The sequence below is a fragment of the Malania oleifera genome, chromosome 10 (genome assembly GCF_029873635.1).
Source record: "Malania oleifera isolate guangnan ecotype guangnan chromosome 10, ASM2987363v1, whole genome shotgun sequence".
Taxonomy (NCBI): Eukaryota; Viridiplantae; Streptophyta; class Magnoliopsida; order Santalales; family Ximeniaceae; genus Malania; species Malania oleifera.
In genome coordinates, this window is record NC_080426.1 from 46,739,634 (window position 1) to 46,760,939 (window position 21,306).

The following is a 21,306-nucleotide window of genomic DNA, read 5'->3' on the forward strand; positions in this document are numbered from 1 at the left end:
ACCCATCCTATAGCCACTGCCTCCCCCACCATCTCTAAGTCCTCCTCTCTCACACGCAGAGTCGACGCACCCTAGCCTCGCCATCACCGTTTCCTCGAATCTCTGCAAACCCAAGCACGTCGTCTTTGTAGCCGTCGGCCATGCCGTTCATCTCCATCATCATCGCCCCCTAACACCTCCAGCAGCCTCCGTCTTCACAATAGCAGCAGCCACTTCTGGCAGCCAACACACCTAACAACTCTTCCTGCTCCGGCCATCATCCTTGCTGCCGCAGAATCTTCCACACAGCAGCAGCAGCGTTCTTCTCCACTAGTCATCATCTCCGGCAACGTCAAGCTCCGGTAGCGTCCCGGTGGTAGGCTCTCTGCATGTCCCACAACAGCCCAACCAGCTGTCCTCCTCGCTGTCGCTGTCGTGGCTGCTTCCTGCCGTTCGCCATCGCCATATCCAGATCTCCGATCATCTTCTCCAGCTCCGGCAGCATCTAGGTGAGTCTCCTAGGCTCGCATGCACAACCACACACAGCCTATCCGTGAGCCAACACAGCAGCAACGCTCTAAACACGCACTGCATGCACACCACTCAAACACCAAGCACACCACCTCACACCACCTACGGCCACCCTAAACACACACTTAAAACACACACCTTTACACACACTTTTAACACACATCCTTACACACACTAAAACACACAGCAGGTATATACACATATACACACGTTTTTGTTTTAAAGTTTATATTTTGTTTGGTATTAACATTGACTAATATTTATTGTTTTAGGATTTTTAACAATTAATGTCCATATTTATAAATATTAATTTGTTTGTTCTCATTATTGTAGGATTTTTTATTTATTGCGGAAGTAAGATTTCTATTGTTTAATATTTAAATATAATAATTTTTGTTGTCGTATTTTTTTTAGTACGCAATATTCAAATTGTGTGTGTAATATTCAGAGTTTTGGCTTATCATTACATAGGTTTCTCATTATTAATATGGTAGGCTATTATTAATGTATTATTATTATTGTTTATAATAGTTTATTATTAGGGTATCATTATTATATGGAAAGGTAGCTTACTATTATGGTATTTTATTAAGTATTGTGATAGATTATTATTATGGTAGTATATGTGATATTATGGCATTTCAGTAATATTGTTAGTATGTTTATATTTAGTATTACATATTATATTGTTTTTAGTATTTTGGTACATTATGGTGTTCTTATTATGGTATCTTTAGTATATTAATATTACTCATTAGGGTATTTTTAGTATTTCAATATATAGGATACTACTTATTATGGTATCTTTAGTATATTAGTATTATTTATCAGAGTATTTTTAGTATTTTAATATATAGGGTATTACTTATTATGATATCTTTGGTATATTATATATATAACTTATTGAGGGTATTTTTAGTATTCTAATATATATGGTATTACTTATTATAGCGTGTAGTTATTATTATGTATTATGGTACTTATTTTTATATTTTAGTATTATTTATTTTTGTATGGGTGTACTCCTTATGATTGCAATAAAAATGGTACAAGCTCTTTTAAGCTTCACGTACCTCAATTCTGAGGGAACATATATATTACATATATTTTCGTATGATTTATTTATTTTACATGTGCATTTCACAAATTCGTAAAAGGGAGTAACTTTAAAGATTTATTAAATTTAATTAGTGAGATAATTTTTAATTAATTAGGTACCGTTTGTAAGAACAAGTGTGTAGGGGGTGCTAATACCTTCCCCTCACGTAACCAAACACCCAATCCCTACTTTGGTAACGCAAATCAATTCTACCCTTAATTGGGTAGTAATCATTTGTTCTAACCACACTAAAGGTTAGTGAAGATTCCATTCCTTTTTTCTCGAAAATTTAAACATATGAATTTTATTTCGCCTACCCCATGAAGTCACAACAGTTTGGCGACTCCGCTGGGGACATTAGAGAGTCGAGTCAGTAATTAATTAGAAATTATTCCAAATTTAAATTTGTTTGGTCTTTTAATTACTCTACTTTATTTTGTACATACTATACTCCCATATTTGAATAATTGGTTTGTGAAAATTATAATATGTTTGACTTAATGTGGGTAGATGTTTCCATAGTTGTAAATATCCTTGAGTTAATAGTCGTAAATATCCGTGAGTAATGTACATATATAGACATCCTTATTTAATGAGAATATTTAGTTCCAATATAGGTGGATATCCTTGATTAATGAGAATATTTAGTTCTCATATAGGTAGATATCTTTGATTAATGAGAATATTTAATTCCCATATAGGTAGAATCTTTGATTAATGCGAATATTTAGTTCTCATGTAGGTAGATATTCTTGATTAATGAGAATATTTAATTCCCATATAGGTAGATATATTTTATTAATGCGAATATTTAGTTCTCATATAAGTAGATATCCTTGATTAATGTGAATATTTAGTTCCCGTATATGTAGATATCCTTGATTAATGTGAATATTTAGTTCCCATATATGTAGATATTCTTGATTAATGCGAATATTTAGTTCTCTTATATGTAGATATCCTTGATTAATGTGAATATTTAGTCCCCATATATGTGAACATCCTTGATTCAATGTGAATATTTGTTACTATGTTTGAAAATATTCTGGATTTAATGTGATCATTTAGTTGCCCTATTTAACACCCCTGATTTAAATATTTGTTGTCATGGTTGTTTGAATAAGCATGTGAGTAATTGTGAATAAGCATATGACATGCATGTGGGGTAGCGGGATTTGGCTAAACTGGGATTCACACACTTTCACACGCCTTCTACCCAGGCTTTCCTTGTTAGGATTAGATAGGAGTATAATAGCGTCAGTCCCTTCCTGGAAGAGTTTGATGGGTCCCGCGAACCACTTCGCTCAGTGTGGGCTTTATCCGAACCTCTATGGCAGAGGATTGAAGTTGTTGACTTTTTGAGTCCAATCTCTATTTTGATAATGACAAACCATAGTATCCCACTTGTGTAACTGAGTGTGAAAAGGTTTATATTTCTGTAAGTGCAAGTGATGAATGCAAAATGGAAGCCATAAAGAGCACTGATAAGAACACCAATCTGCGTATTCCATGGAGCATTGAGGAGCAGAAGACACGAAGACTTTATCTATTTTTTAGGTTGTAATAGTAATTAGGGTTGAATGTGCATGCATCTTACATGATTTAAAATTGAAACTCTACCTGACCTTAGATTAACCATAAGATGTCCAAATAACATGAAAAAATATTTTCATAAAATGTCTAACTTATACAAAGGTTTTTAAATGGTTTTAAAGTTAAAAGAAGGCAAAAACTAAATTTTCAAAGGGGTTGGTCAACTGGCTAGTTGACCGAATGTTAGAAATAAGCAATTTTCTCACTCAATTCGATATCATATCAAACTATGTTTAACATGAAAATTGTGTCATTTTCCCATAGATTTCGTTTGATACCAAGAACGTCCAAATTGGAGTTACACAGAAAAAGTTATGGCTAAAACACTGAAATGTGTCGGTAATAGAAAAACTCCCTTTATGTTTCTTCTGTCTTATTGATAGGCATTTTTATTAAAACAAAACTTATTATCTTAAAATATGTTCAACATAAAAGTTGTGGTATTTTCTCTTACCTTTCTATTGATATCAAGAACACCCAATTTGGAGTTGTATGTAAAAAGTTATGGTCAAAACACTGAACAGTGTCCGTGTAGAAAAGTCAAGGCCGGTCGACCGAACCTTCACTACGGTCGACCGAAACTCGCAGATTTCAAGCCTCGGTCGACCGTCCCAACGGCCGAAAAAAGCTAGTTTTGAAAATAAAAATATATTTTAAGGTCCCAATGGCTATATAAGGGTTATAAGGGGTTTTTGCCTATAAATACAATCCCAAAACACTTGAAAATTATTAGACAATCCCTTTGTTAATTTAGTTTATCATTATTTGATTCTCCCACACTTCTATACCCCATTTGCTCTTTAAATTATCATTTTTCTCCTACTCTTCTTTTATTGGAAAATTATTTTGGGAGAAAATATTCTTGGGGGTTTTATGTGAAGAGGCTTGAGCATATATCATATACATATATATTGCTTGATGGTCTTCTTCTTTCATTTGTGATATATTTTTAAAGATTAAAATCTCTCATATTCTCTTCTTTTGAAAACCATTTTTAGGGAAAATATTTTTGGGGTTATATTTGAAGAGACTTGAGGATATAACATTCTCTATATGTATATTGCTTGAAGGCCTTTCTATTTTTCATGTTTTCAAATATTAAATTTCTCCCATATTCTTTTATTCGGAAAAATATTTTTTGGAGAAATTTCTTGTGAATAATGTCTTGAAGGCTTGGGTTAGTATTCTTGCTCATATATTTTTCTTAAATGCATTCTTGGGATTAATTTTACTAAGGTCAATCATTTTGAAGAAAACCCTAATATTCTCCTACTCTTATCTTGAAATACATTTGTTGGAGAATTTCTTTGGGTTATACAAGAGGGAGCCTTGAGCATAAATCAATTTAATATATATTTACTTGAGAGGCTTCTCCTTTTATTTTATAAAGGTCAAACATTTTGACAACAAAATCCTAGTTTCTCCTACTTATCTTGAAGTATATTTTTGGAGAAACTCTTTGAGTTATTTAAGAGCTTTGAGCATATATTCATTAATATATATTGGCTTGAAAAGCTTCTTGAAAAAAAAATGGGCTAAAGCATATATTCATTTTTGCTTGGTAATCTTTATGATTTGAATTTGTAAAGGTCAATCATTTTAGAAAAGAAAATCATTTTCCAAACTCTCAAGTTTTACTTGAAAAATATTTTGAGAGAAAACTCATACACTACATGAGTTTCATTTCAAAATCTTATGAGAGTGCATATTAGACTTTAATATTGTACATCCCTGTTTAGTTTAGAAGCATTTGTTTGTACGCAAATTCTATTAAATATATTTGTATTCCAGGCGTGGCCTGAAGAGGGAGACTAGCCCTGGAATAATCCCGGATTGGCTTAGACTCAGTTAGGAAAGCTAGGTGCGCCATCCTGGTAAGGCGTGACGGTTGGGTTCAGCCCGTTAATTGAACTGGAGAATCTCAGCCCCGTAAATGAGATCAGTTCAATTCAACCCGGAATTGAACTGGGGAGTCTCAGCCCCGTAAGTGAGACTAGTTTGGCTCAGCCTAGTAATTGAGCTGGAGTTTTCCTCGCCCCGTAAGGAGAGGATGTGTTTTTGCTCCACCCAGTTAAGTGAGCATGTTATAGTGGAATCCTTGGGGATAAGCCCAAGGCAGGGATGTAGGCTGGTTTGGCCGAACCTCAACAACAAATCTGGTGTCGTTCTCTCTTTATCTTATTTAAATTCTTGCACTTTAATTTCAACATGTGTATGAATGTTTATTTAATGTCAAAATTATTCTCATGCACACATTTAATTTAAATAAGATACTACACACGTGTATGTTTGCTTTTATTATTAAACTCGATTTACATACACGTATATATATATATGTTGAATGGGATATGAACTGTGGTGAATAGATGAAACATTTAAATTAGCTGAAAAGTTTTTTAAAACCCAATTCACCCCCCCCCCCACCCTCTCGGGATCACACCAAAGCTAACAGAAGTTCAATCTAGGAACCTTGTCATCGATAAGGAATAGAGTCTAGCCACACATAACTATCCATAATCCCTTTCCTAAGATAAAATCTTGAAGAACCTCGTATATACAAACCCACCTTAGGTTGGGACAGAGGCCACATCCTTCTTCACATTATGTAATCGAGGCTTTTGTGTGTGTGTGTGTCTATATATATATATATATATATATTTTCGTGTTGTACGTGTCAAGCATTTTGCATCCATTTGAGACATGCATACTATTTAGCCATTATTCTAGAAAAGCCCAATAATGAGACCATAGGCCATCCTTTAAAAAAAAAAAAAAACACTTGGCCTAAGCATTTTAAAAGATGGGTCTGTCCAATCCTTCTCAAATAACTTGGACCCAACTCTTTTAAAAACAAATCTAAGCCCGACCTTTTTTTCTAAACAAAAACCCGACCGAGCCTGATTTTCAAAAAGGGCCAAACCCATATTTCAAAAGGGGGCTTCGGCTTTATTACTTAAAAATTCAAGCCAACATTTTTAAAAAGCAATCCAAGCCCAACTCTCTTTAAACTCGGGTCTCGACCCATCAAAAAATAGCTTGAAGCCCATATTTAGAAACACCTGAGGTCCAAGTGCACATCAAAGTCCACAAGCCTGCATTAAACCAACCCAATGGGTTGACTCGCCCGACTTAATCCCAAACCCAGATCATAACCTGATCCTTCATAGGATCTAAGGTACATGGACCATCATCAAGGAAAGGAATGGTTGAGGAAGGAATTGAAGTGAATTAGTGGTCCATCAATGGTCGGCTTAATCATGAAACTTTTCATTAGTCAATAAGGATTTTCCCAAAATTCTGGCAAAGTAGTTATTTAGGTTACATTGCATTCATGCACTTCACGCATAATTTCACGCATAAACATGCATAATAGTCTGCATGCATGTTCATATCCCTATTTGTATGTATTTTTGCACTAGTTACATTCATACATAAACACCCATTACATCCCATGGTCATGCATTAAATACTCACGCATTCATGCATTACATAATCATGCATTCTTGGTTCTAAAAAAGAAAATTTTGATCTGCAGCTCTCTTAAGGAAAGAAGCCTCCTGAGTAATCAAAAGCAATATTGAGACCACTATGCACCTATACAACACCAAGTGAAAGGCAAGAGAAATGAGTGAACAACTGGTAAACAGAGTTACGGGTCTAGAACAGGGATAAGAGGAAATAAATGATAAAATAAGTAAGGTTATGGAGCTGCTGATGAACAAAGGAAAAGCAGTGCAGGTTGATCCTTAGACAGATGTGGACCCCACTCATCCTCCAAGGTTCACCCTAGATCATGGACAAACATCAACTCCACCACCTGTCGTCATGGAGAGTCCAATGCCAAATATCTCTCCATTCATCCCTACTGTGCCAGCACAGGGTTCCCAGTGGCAGGAACACCCCAGGTAGTAGCTTCTAATATGGGGATGAACAGATTTGAGGCTGAGCGTCGTTGTGATGTGCTGAAGGAATGCTTGAGAGCCATTGAAAGATCTAATACATTTGACTCTGTTAATCCTAATGACCTTTGCCTGGTGCCGAAGGTCACTCTGCCGCCAAAATTCAAGATGCCAAACTTTGAAAAGTTTGATGGAACCTGGTATCCTCGAACTCATTATAAGATGTACTATCAAGCGATGGCAGCTTACTTAGATGACGAAAAGCTAATAATGCACTACTTTCAAAGCAGTTTGACCAAGTATGTTACCCGTTGGTATATTCAGCAAGCTAAGGCACAAGTCCGCACTTGGAAGGACTTGGCCAACGCCTTTGTCACTCATTACCACCATGTGACGAAGATGGCACCTGACCGAATGACTTTGGAAGAAATGGAGAAGAAATCCACTGAAATGTTTAGAGAGTATGTGTAAGAACCCAAACCGTGATATATAGGCTAATTAAAAGAAGGGTAAAATGAGGAATTGAGCAAAGCTCGTCGATGAGGCCGGAGTTCGTCAATGAAGTACCTTCTTTTCTCGTCGATGAAATTCAGAAGCTTGTCGATGAGGAGAAGCTGAGAGATTTTGGGAAACCGAGGATCTCAGGCTCGTCGACAAGGCCACCTCTTTGTCAACGAATCCACCCGGGTCAAATGCCTTTAAAAGATATTTTTGGTTACTTCTTGGCTGAGATTTGGAAATCCTCTCTCTTTCTTTCTCTCTCTCTCTTTAGAATTTCGAACTCTCTCTCTCTCTCTCTCTCCTCGATTTCTTCGTCATTCGTCACCTGATTTGTAAATCGGACGTTACTGCGAGGATCAGGGAAGGATTCTCAACATTTCTAGTGGATCAAAATTCCGTTTCGAGCGATTTTGGGTTTCGGGCTAAAATCAAGGTAAGGCTCGATTTTCGTTTCTAATTTAGAATATAGGTAGTAGTACGCATTGTAAGCATGTATTGTACAGTGATTCATAGGTTTTGGAGTCTCAGTTCATAGCTTTGGGGACCGTAGAGTTCGTAGTTGGAATTCGGGTTTAGGTAAGGGGATTCAGTTTATATCAGTTTATTTTCGAAATCAGGATCAGTAAGCTTGTAAGTTACGATTGTATGCATGTTTTGGTAACTTATTTGGGGAAATCTATCAAGTAAATATACGGGATTTTCAGGTTACAGTTTTCGGGAAAAATTGGGGATTTCTTGTATCATCTCTACTTTGTTTGGAAAACCGTTCGTTTCGTTTAAACTGTATTATCGAGATGACGGTTATCCATATTTGCATAAACTATATACTTGAAATGGAAAACGATATGATTTTCCGTAAACCAAATAAGTGAGGTATGTATGGTTGTATGAAATTGTTCTAAGTATGTTGTAAAATAGCTATGTGGCGGCTTATTACCGTACACTGATATGTATAGGAGTATGAGCTCCAAAATGATTCCAAGTTTTATGAAATCGGCTAGTGGAGGCTAATTACCATATGCCAAAACAATTATGTGGCCGTTAATTACCGTACGTTATGTCATGTACCGGTGTGAAAATCATGAGCAAGAGTATCCGGCTCTATATCCAAGGGTGTGAAATATCACTATGTCATTCGGCTGGTCACCGAAGGGTGTGAGCCACCCTGTATGGCAATGTAATCATTGTGAAACTTGAGTTCATATCATAGTTGCGTACTTGTGTGAGCTATATCGTATTGGCAATGTAATCACTTGAAGCTTCGGGTTTCATAGCGTAGTTGACTGTATGTTTTTTTTGGGTATCGTATGTACTGGAATGCATTTGTGAAAATATTGGAGCTGTATGGAACTATATGGAACGGTATGGAAATGTTTCAGAATTGTATCGTATTGTCTAGTGTTATGTTTTATGTAAAATAACACTAGTATGTCACACACTGATATAACCTGCTTTCTTCCTTACTGAGAGGTGTCTCACCCTGAATGAACGTAAAAATGTTTTTTTTTTTGTCCATCAGGTAGTCGTGTTTAGCATCCTAGCATTTGAAATCGGGGGTGTCATTAGCTACTGCTAGTACCTGTTAGGTACGAGTTTTTGTATACGGGTTGTCGGGATGGTTTTTGTAGACGTCGGAGTATGTTGTAATTATAGGAATGTATATCCTAGTTTTGTATAAACTCTGGTATGGTATTGTTTATGTATAGAAAGGTTGTATTCCGCTGCGTAACTGATGAGTAATGATGTATATGTGTATGTGTATAGGGCATCCATGTACCCCACGGGGTCGGACCCTTATTATATTGTATCATATATATTTGAATTGATACTGAGACAGGTTAGGTTACTATATTCACACCTGGGACCCACCTACGGGTTCGGGGTGTGATAGCTTGGTATTAGAGCTAACCAGGTTGTTAGGTCTTGTAGACTTGGTTAGGAGTATTGATGTGTACATACCAGAGTATAGGATGTAGGAAATGGGTAGTATTGGTTGAGGGTTGTTCTGTTGCTAGATCGGGATTTGTTGGCGGTATTCCATGTTTTTCTTGGAATGACAATTACAGTAAAGGCAGGGCAAACCATTGATGGATTCGTGTCGGTGTGACGGGGCAGGCTTAGACCTGTGAGAGTAATAGTTGGCATGATTAGGTCTATGATTGTGTTAACTGCGTACGATATAGGAATTCTAACTGATTCCTATTCTGTTTTCAGAATGGAACCCAAGGATACTAACTTGGAGAGTGGCTCCGAGGAGACGGTAAGTGATGAGTCTCCTTCCATGTCTCGTGGTTTGGCGAGACAGGTGATCCGAGAGATTGGGCGGAGTGTTAGGAGATGCGAGAGCTCTCCTACTGATACGGGGTGTAACATTGAGAGGTTCACACGCATGCACCCTCCGACATTTACTGGAGGATCTGATCCGATAGTGGTAGAGGACTGGATCAAGAAGACCGAGAGGATTTTGGAAGTTCTCCACTGCACTGAGAAGCAGAAGGTCTTGTACGCTACCTTCCAGCTAACTGCAGAGGCAGGGCATTGGTGCACAGCGGTGAGTCTGCTAGAGAGGTAGAGAGCCGGTCCATCTAGTATGACGTGGGACAGCTTTAAAGAGGTATTTTTCAAGAGATACTTTTCGGTCTCCACTCAGAATGCGAAGGACGATGAGTTCTCGGGCCTGACACAACGGACTCTGACGGTGCAGAGGTATGCTACCAGGTTTATCAAGTTGTCTCGATTTGCACTGTAGTTGGTTCCGAATGAGCATGAGAAGTCTCGGAGGTTCGAGAGGGGTCTGAGGAAAGACATCCACCGTCTTGTGGGGATTCTACAGATCCGTGAGTTCTCTATCCTGGTGGATAAAGCCACCATAGTTGAGACCGACCTTCGGGGAGATGAGGTAGTGCAAGATCAGGGGAAGAGGCCAGTATCTTCTGTTGACCTTATTAGTCATGCCCGGTTTTGATTATGACAAATATTCATTGTATCTAATGAGCGTTTGAAGTTTTGTGTAGGAACTAAAATCGTTAAGATCGAGATGTGCACAAAGAGGAACTCAAGCTGAAGTCCCTTTTGTCAATTATATTGTATTTAATTCATATGCAAAGGGTCTGTAATAGTAAATAGGTTTTGGTTTGTAATAAGCTCACACACATTACATGTATGATAATACGTAAGCTCAAACAAACCGTGAATGAGAAAGCTTAGAAAGAACTTAGGGTCGACCGACACCGGACTTTTTTAGTGTCTTAAAATTGGACCCCAAGTGACCCTAGGACACACACATTTACAAATATGTTTGTTAGGCACTTGAATAGGGCTTGTATGTTTCGAAACGGGACCAAAATGCACACATGGTGCACTTTCGATCGACCAGCCAAGTCAATTCATTTTGGCCTGGTCGATTGAAACTTCCTTGGGTCAACTGATTGACCAAAGCCCTGGTCAACCAAACCAGAATAGTTCAAAAAGCCCCGGTCGACCGAAACCCTCTATGGTCAACATTTTGACCACCTGGTCGACCGAACCAAGTAGTTCAAAAAGCCCTAGAAGACCGAAACCTACCTGGGTCAACATTTTGACCATCTGGTCGACCGAGCCAGTTTTATACTCCAACTACCTGGTCGACCGAGGGTCCTCAGGAAAAAATCCTAGTGGTCTGGTCGATCGAACCAGCCAGTTCAAAATGGCCTAGTCGACCAAACCTCGAAAAATTAAGAACTCGTCATCTCCTGGTCGACCGAGCCGTCAGTTCAAAAGTCCCCTGGTCAACCGAACTTATTCTGGTCGACCGAACTTGTTATGGTTGACCGAACTTGTTATGGTCGACCGAACCTCTCGGGTTGCCCTGATTTTTACTGCGGTTAAATATTTTTTAAACAGGGTTAAAATGCTTTAAACGTTATTAAACTTCCTTAATAATACCCAACGGTCATATTTTCTCCTATGCCTATATATATGAAATCATTTGAGAAAATTAGCATGGATTAGCCACTTTGATTAAGGGAAAATTCTCTGAAAATCCAAAAGCCTATACTACTCCTTTTTTAGCCTCATTCACTCATGTTTATTGTTTATTAGTGCCTACATCATTTATAAGTGGATTGAGTGTGTGTTTGGAAAGGTTTGCTCTCCTTGTTTTATTTGCTTGGCACGATTTTATTTGAAAGCAAAACCTAAGGATTCTTAGGGGACTTTGTTGATAAGTCTATCTTAAGAAGACTTTGTTAGATCTTCTAAGCTTGCACCTTCATTGCAAGATCTTGAGAAGATTGTATTTGTTTTTGGTTGCAAAAACTTTTCAAACACTTCCAAATATCTATTGCACTCTTATCTTGTAAAATATTTGAGGAGATATTTGTTTGTGTGATAGTGATCTTTGTTGCAATATTCTTTCACTCATATATTATTTGTTGAATACAAAGATTACACATCTTTTGCAAACCAAGCATATACATCATTTAATACGTACATGCTTAAGATATCTTACTGATTGAAATACTGGAGACTTGACATCTTTGTGTGAACTTATTTGCTGAATATCTTGTGATACAAAGACTGCTTGTTTGTCACTCTCCCGTACGCATTACACAGATAGAAAATACCATTAAGAGTTGAACCATCTAGACCACAAAGAGCTTACATATTGAATCATATTGTGGTGTATGTTATGGCGCGCATTTGGGTACATATCTGCTTTATACGAAAGCACAATCACTGTACCATTTGATTGTAACACACATTTATTGTATTTCCAAGCACGGGCCTGAAGAGGGAGACTAGCCCTGGAATAGTCTCGGATTGGTTTAGACCCGGTTAGGAAAGTTAGGTGCGTCATCCTGTCAAGGCGTGTAGGTTGAGGTTAGCCCCGCTAATTGACCTAGTTAAGGTTAAGGTTAGCCCTGTGTTAATTTGACCTAGTTGTAATCGGTGCCGCTCCACCCTTAAGTGAGCTATTAGTGGAATCCTCTGGCTTGCGAGCTACAGGCAGGGACGTAGGCATAGTTGGACGAACCACGATAACATATCGCGTGCCTTGTTTATATTTCTATACTTTATATTTACCGCACATGTATGTTATGATGTGAATGATGCGTTTGATTTAATTTCCACATTATTTTTAGCTACACATTTGGAATTGCATAGAAAGACCCTAGGTTTGCGTAATACTGATTGTAGGATTAGTTGAACCTAGGAAAAAAGTTTAAAATTCCAATTCACCCCCCCCCTCTTGGGAATACACCTTTTCTAACATCTTCTGGTCCTCAGAGTGGTCCTCGGCAGGGACAGTGGGAGAAGAAGAAGAGCTACATTTCTGGTTATTAGTAGAACACCAAGCAGCAAAGTTATTAGGGGGATCCATCCCTCGCATCGTGCACCAAGTGCCGTAAAAGGCACGACTGCGAATGTCAGCCGTTTTGAGGAAACTGCTACAACTGTGGCAAGTCGGGCCACATGTCATGGAGCTGTTAGATGCTGAGGAGAGATACGCCTGCACAGAGCCAAAACAGTGCGAGTAATCAGATACCTTGGGGAAACTACCAGGCAACCACGGCTCCGGCGAGGGTATATTCACTAACTCCAGCAAATGCGGAACATGTTGGGAACGTGGTGACGGTTATCATGTTATTGCTTTAGAATAGAGCTATTGTTTTATTTGATTCGGGGGCAACCAAATATGTTCATATCTGCTAGATTTGTGAAGTTGTGTGGGGCTGAAACTTGTGTGATGAATAAGATGTTGTATGTGACTACGCCGAATGGGAGTGTAACGATTTGTAGTAAGATGTTAGAGAACTACCCAGTAGAAATCCAGGGAAGACTACTACCAGCGAACCTTGTAGTATACGACATGTATGGTTTTGATGTCATACTAGGGATGGATTGGCTATTCTCCAGTTTTGCAGTGATTGATTATCGTAGAAAGGTAGTAGTGTTCAGACCTCCTGGGGAGCAAGAGTATGAGTTCGTAGGATCATGTGTGCATTCGATGCCACAGATTCTATTAGCATTACAAATGAGGAGGCTACTCTTGGACGTGTGTCAGGGGTACCTAGCTTACATGAAGGAACCGCCATGGGAGGAGTTGAGGCTCGAGGATATTCGAGTGGTCAACGAGTTTTCGAATGTGTTTCCTGATGAATTACCCGGTTTACCTCCGGATCGTGAGGTGGAGTTTGCGATAGAGTTGCTGCCTAGCAAGGCACCGATCTCTAAAGCTCCATACCAAATGGCTCCAGCAGAACTTCGAGAGTTGAAGGAGCAGTTGTAGGAATTACTAGACCAGAGTTTTATTCGACCAAGTGTTTCACCCTAGGGAGCTCCAGTTTTGTTTGTGAAGAAGAAGGACGGGTCGATGCGTAAATGCATTGACTACCGTGAGATCAACAAAGTGACGGTGAAGAACCGTTACCCTTTGCCTCGTATAGATTATCTCTTTGACCAGTTGCAGGGAACGCAGGTATTTTTGAAGATCGACCTACGGTCAGGGTATCATCAGGTGAGGGTTAGGTCTGAGAATGTAGCGAAAACTGCTTTCCGAACTAGATACAGCCACTATGAGTTCTTGGTTATGCCGTTTGGGTTAACCAATGCACCGGCAGTATTTATGGATCTAATGAATAGGGTGTTTCATAAGTACCTAGATCAGTTCATAGTGGTGTTCATTGATGATATTCTAGTATACTTGAGAAACTCGGAAGAGCATGAGAATCATATGAGGTTGGTGCTACAGATTCTACGAGAAAGGAAGTTGTATGCCAAGCTGAAGAAGTGTGAGTTCTGGTTAAATCAGGTCGAGTTCTTAGGCCATGTGGTGTCTAAGGGCAGTATCTCAGTTGATTCTAGCAAGATCAAAGTTGTAGTCAACTAGGTGAGACCAAAGAATGAGTAGGAGGTCTGGAGTTTTCTAAGACTAGCAGGTTACTATCGTCAGTTTGTGGAGGGGTTCTCTAAACTGTCTAGACCTCTAACTCGATTGACTAGGAAGGGAGTTAAGTTTAACTGAACTAGTGATTGCGAGCAGTGCTTTCTCGAGTTGAAGCACCGACTGGTTACTGCTCCAATATTGATCATCCCTCCGAGGGATGGGGGTTTGGTGATCTATAGCGATGCGTCCCTAAAGGGTTTGGGATGTGTGCTTATACAACAGGGTAAAATGGTAGTTATGCTTCTCGGCAACTTAAGGAGTATGAGAAGAATTACCCTACGTATGATCTAGAATTGGCTGCTGTAGTTTATGCCCTAAAAATCTAGTGACACTACCTGTACGGTGTTCAGTGTGAGATTTTCACTGACCACAAAAGTCTCAGGTACTTTTTCACGCAGAAGGAGCTGAATATGAGGCAGAGGCGGTGGTAAAAGTTAATTAAGGACTACAATTGCACGATCAGTTATCACCCGGGGAAGACTAATGTGGTAGCAGATGCGTTGAGTCAAAAGTCAGAACATGCAGCAGTATCTGCAGTTGTAGCTCAGCATCATATCTGGCGGGATCTGGAAAGCTTTGGTGTGGAGTTGGTGTTTGGTGATCATCAGGCTTTCATTGCTAGCTTGGTGATCCAGCCAACCTTGTTTAAGCATATTAAAGTCGCACAGGCTAGTGATGCGGAGTTAGTTGAGATTGTGGAGAAAGTGTAGCAAGGATTGGCTGTGGATTTTAACATCTCTGACAGAGATGTGTTGAGGTTTGGGACCAGGCTGTGTTCCAAACGACGATGAGATCAGAAGGACGATTATAGAGGAAGCACATCGTTCTCTGTATACGGTACATTCGGGTAGTACGAAGATGTATCAAGATTTGTGTGAGTCCTTCTAGTGGAGTGGTATGAAGAGGGATATTGCTCGATTCGTTGAACAGTTTCTGACCTGTCAGCAGGTCAAAGCTGAACATTAGAGGCCAGCAGGGCCGTTGCAGCCTTTGCCTATTCCGGTGTGGAAATGGGAGCACATTTCTATGGACTTTGTTACCGGATTGCCGCCAGTGCTTCACGGGCAGAATGCTATTTTGGTAATCGTGGACAGGTTGACGAAATCTGCTCACTTTATACCGACGAAGGTCGACTACCCTTTGAGTAGGCTAGCGGACCTGTATATACATGAGATAGTGAGAATGCACGGAGTACTAGTGTCCATTGTTTCAGATCGGGATCCGAGGTTTACTTCTCGATTTTGGAAGAGTTTGCAGGAAGCACTGGGGACGAAACTTACTTTCAGTACAGCATTCCACCTCCAGACTGAAGGACAGTCGGAAAAGACGATACAAATCTTGGAGGATATGTTACGGGCTTGGGTATTAGACTTCAGTGGTAGTTGGATTCAATTTTTGCCACTAGTGGAGTTTGCCTATAACAATAGCTTCCAGGTTAGTATAGGGATGGCACCGTTCGAGGCTTTGTATAGTCGAAGGTTTCGATCTCCTTTGTATTGGGATGAGGTCTTTGAAGGTCAAGTTTTAGGACCTGAACTCGTGCAACAAGCGTCTGAGAAAGTAGGTTTAAACCGGGAGAGGATTAAATCGATTCAGAGTCAACAGAAGAGTTACGCGTATGTTCACCGCCGTGAATTAGAGTTCGAGGTGGGGAGTAAGGTATTCCTTAGAATCGTTCCGATGAAGGAAGTGATGAGATTTGGAAGGAAGGGCAAATTAAGCCCGAGATACATTGGACCATTCGAGATTATTGAGCAAGTGGGTCCGGTAGCTTACAGAGTTGCACTACCCCCAGCACTCTCAAGGGCCCACGATGTGTTTCACGTATCCATGTTGAGAAGGTACGTGTTGGATCCATCACATGTTATTAGTTATGATGAGTTAGAAATTAAGGATACTTTAGCATATGAGGAAATACCTGTTCAGGTTCTAGACCGTAAAGTTCAAAAGCTTTGTACCAAAGAAATACCGTTAGTGAAGGTATTTTGGCGAAACCACGAGATTAAGGAAGCTTCTTGGGAACTGGAAACGAAAATACGTCGGAAGTATCCGCAATTGTTTTGAGTAGTATTTGGATAGCAGGGTGGTATGAGTATGTATGTATGTATGTAATACTCTGTTATCGTATTGTATTTCTAGGAGAGTCCTGTTGTATTGTAAACTTCCAAAGCCACATATGTATGTAACCATGGTATTCCTCCGCCATAAGTGAGGAAATGTATGTATGTATGTATCGTGACGGGGCTGCGTATAAATGGCCATCGTATTCTTTAGAGTATGTATGTATGTATCGTGATGGGGCTACGTATAAATGGTTGTCGTATTCTTTAGAGTATGTATGTATCGTAGGGGGACTATGTATAAATGGTCGCCGCTTCGCCTAAGTGTGTATGTATGTAGTAGTATGAATGTGTTCGTAATGAGAGATTGCAAATTTCGAGGATGAAATTTTTGTAAGGAGGGGAGGTTGTAAGAACTCGAACCGTGATATATGGGTTAATTATGTAAAAGAAGGGTAAAATGGGGAATTGAGCAGAGTTCGTCGACGAGGCCGGAGTTTGTCGACAAAGTACCTTCTTTTCATGTCGACGAAATTCAGAAGCTCGTCGACAAGGAGAAGCAGAGAGATTTCGAGAAACCAAGGATCTCAGGCTTGTCGATGAGGCCATCTCTTTGTCGACGAAGGTAATGGCGGACTCGTCAACGAGGACGCCAATTTGTCGACAAATCCACCCGGATCAAATGCCTTTAAAAGATATTTTGGGTTACTTCTTGGCTATGATTTGGAAATCCTCTCTCTCTCTCTCTCTCTCTCTCTCTCTCTCTCTCTCTCTCTCTCTCTCTCTCTCTCTTTCTAGAATTTAGAACTCTCTCTCTCTCACTCTCCCTGATTTCTTCGCCGTTCATCACATGATTTGTAAATCGGACGTTACTGCAAGGATCAGGGAAGGATTCTCTATGTTTCTAGCGGATCAGAATTTTGTTTTAAGTGATTTCGGGTTTCGAGCTAAAATCGAGGTAAGACTCGGTTTTCGTTTCTAATTCAAAATATAGGTAGTAGTATGCATTGTAAGCATGTATTGTACTGTGATTCATAGGTTTTGGAGTCTCGGTTCGTAGTTTTGGGGATCGTAGAGTTCGTAGTTGGAATTCGGGTTAAGGTAAGAGGATTCAGTTTATATCAGTTTATTTTCGAAACCAGGATCAGTAAGCTTGTAGGCTACGATCGTATGTATGTTTTGGTAACTTATTTGGGAAAATCTATCGGGTAAAAATAAGGGATTTTTGGGTTACAGTTTTTGAGAAAAATTGGGGATGTTTGGAAAACCGTTCGTTTTGTTTAAACTGTATTATCGAGATGATGGTTATCCATATTTGCGTAAATTGTATACTTGAAATGGAAAACGATATGATTTGTCATAAACCAAATAAGTGTGGTATGTATGGTTGTATGAAACTATTCCAGGTATGTTGTAAAACAGTTATGTGGCGGCTTATTACCTTACGCTGATATGTATAGGAGTATGAGCTCCAAAATGATTCCAGGTTTTGTGAAATCGGCTAGTGGTGGCTAATTACTGTACCCCAAAACAGCTATGTGGCGGTTAATTACCATACGCTGCGTCATGTACCGGTGTGAAAACTGTGGGCGAAAGTGTCCAGCTCTATATCTGAGGGTGTGAAATATCACTATGTCATCCGGCTGGTCACCGAAGGGTGTGAGCCACTCTGTATGGCAACGTAATCATTGTGAAACTTGAGTTCATATCGTAGTTGCGTACTTGTGTGAGCTACATCGTATTGGCAATGTAATCACTTGAAACTTCGGGTTTCATAGCGTAGTTGCATATTAGTGTGACGACATTGACCGTATGTTTTTTTGGGCATCGTATGTACTGGAATGCATTTTTGAAAATACTGGAACTGTATGGAACAGTATGGAAATGTTTCGGAACTGTATCGTATTGTCTAGTGTTATATTTTATGTAAAATATTTTATATAAAATAACACTGGTATGTCACACACTGATATAACCTACTTTCTTCCTTACTGAGAGGTGTCTCACCCCGAATGTACGTACAAATGTTTTTTTTTTTTTGTCCATCAGGTAGCCGTGTTTAGCATCCTAGCATTCGGAAGCAGGGGTGTCATTAGCTACTACTAGTACCTATTAGGTACGAGTTTTTGTATACGGGTTGTCGGGATGGTTTTGTTAGGCGCCAGAGTATGTTGTAATTATAGGAATATATATCCTAATTTTGTATAAACTCTGGTATGGTACTATTTATGTATGGAAATACTGTATCCCGTTGCGTAACTGATGAGTATGGATGTATATATGTATGTGTATAGGGCATCCGTGTACCCCACGGGGTCAGACCCTCTTATTGTATTGTATCATGTATATTTGAATTGATACAGAGACAGGTTAGGTTACTATATTCACACCTAGGACCCACCTGCGAGTTCGAGGCGTGACAGTATGCTTATAGGTGGAGGGATATGGAGATCCAAGTGGACCCCCCGGTAAGTGACTGAGAGGCCATTTCTTTGTTCGTGAGCACACTAAAAGAGCCATACTGCACGCATCTTCGGGGAGCAACTTCCTACGATTTCACGGATATTGTGGCTGCAGGAGGGAGAATTGAAGTTGACATCAAGGCAAGTCTAGTCAGGGATGGTGGCACAAAAATTTGTCCAAGCGAAAAGTGGACCAATAGGAAGAAGGAGGAAGAGACACAAATGATGCAAGAGCATTTTAATTGGAAGAATTAATACACAAGAAGTGGGAACCAATGGCCAAAGAGAAACTTTGTTTTTGAACCTGCGGTAAATCAAACGGTGCATACGGGCATGAGGCCCCAATTCATGGCTCCTAGGCTCATACCAACCCCTCAGAATCAGCAAGCACAAGACAAGAACGTACCCAAAAACTTCCAAAGGGTGGACCCCATTCCCATGACATATGCCAAATTATTTCCTCAGTTGCGGGAAAGAGGAATGGTATTTGCAATCCCTGGGATGCTCATTATGAACCCTCCTCCATAGTGGTATGATCCCGAGGCCCGTTGTGAGTACCATTCTAACTCTCCCGACCATACTATTGACCGATGTTGGGCCTTTAAGCGTAAAGTGCAATCATTAAGAGATGTGGGATGGTTAGCTTTTGACGACAAGCAACTAGGAGTCCAGGGGAATCTTCTACCCAATCACGGGAAAGGAAGTGGTTAACATATCTGGAAGATTCCTGAATCAATGGTTTTACTCGTCAACCGCTAAGGCTAAAATACTAGATTAGCAAGCTTTTGATTATCCAATCCCCTTCATATGATGTTTTTATTTTCCTTATTGTTATTTTCCTTTTATAATCCATTGACGCCCTTGTCTCGGAAGTTTTTATTTCATCAATAAAATGAATTATGCATTTCTGAATATGACTTGCATCATGAGGTCAATTTCCAAAATTTGTTTGCTTGTGTTTTATGCAAGAATATGGAAAACAATAATACCAGTACTCATAAGCCTAAAACTGATGTTAATCTTGAAAATTCAAGCCAGGAGGCGGAAGTGAAGGAAGATAAAATAATTGTTCTCACCCTATGAATTCAAATTGTTGTGAAGAAATATTGTACTCTCGAAGGAATTCAACGAAGTGGCTGTGCTGTTCTAACAATTTCATGTCAATTCATTCCTCATGTTCTGATCAAATGATAGAGGACCATCCTTGGCTGACTAGTTATCCTTAAAAAGAACTAAATATTGATTTACCATTTGTTAACCCATTTGAGTCTGATTGTTAAACCAATTTTTTTTAAAGTTAATTCACCAGAAATTTAACTTGGGTTTGGGTGCCTTAGCATTTGGTGAGTCATTTGAGACAATAATCATTACCAAAAGGATGGCAGGCCATATTTCTGCTACCCAAAAGAAAGGCAAAGAAGAAATCCCTTGCAAGCCCTTTTGAGCCTAAAAAATTTTCAATTCTTGATTAACCCGTCAAAGGATCACACCTCACACTGGGGCAGTTTTAAAAAGATCAGTCCCAAATGAGGTCCAAATAAAATGCTAAAAAGTCTTTCATGAAAGGAAAAGCAGAAAGTGCAGTAAACAAAGAATATGCAAGAAAAATAGAGAAAGAAAGAAAAATAAGGGACATGATTCATGTGATCTTTGACTAGCAAATACCTGTGATGAGATTGATAAATTTTGAGCCTTATATAAATATTTCTTTCTTTAACCCATACCCCTAGCCTAAATTACGATCCAAATGAAAGTCCTAACCAGATTGGTATACATTGTTGTCTCAAATGATTTGTCGGACTCAATGTTGAGTCTGAACTACGTAATGATCTGATCCTGAAAAGGTACGTAGGCAGCTTGTTCAAATGACAAGTTCGGTCAATATTTTAAAAAGCGCCTCAACTCAAATTGGGGCAAAAAATGTTATTACGGGAGGGGATTTTTGAGCCTTAGTTTACCTTTAACCTATATCCTGAAACCCACCTTTCATCCTACGTCTTAAAGACTATCTTGAGATCAAAACATGGACTGAACTTGACTAAACTAAAGGCAACAGTTAAACAAGAGATTTCCAGTGATTTCACAGTAGAATGAGACAAAAGGGGGAGAAGTGGTCCTCGATAAAAACTGGGGCAGTCGAAGAGAATATCAGTCATTCAGTTTGGTAATTTAACATCAATGTTATATGGCTTTTGAATACTGGTATGAATTTTCCTTGTAACAGCATCGAAACATGGTAAAACATTTATTCTGT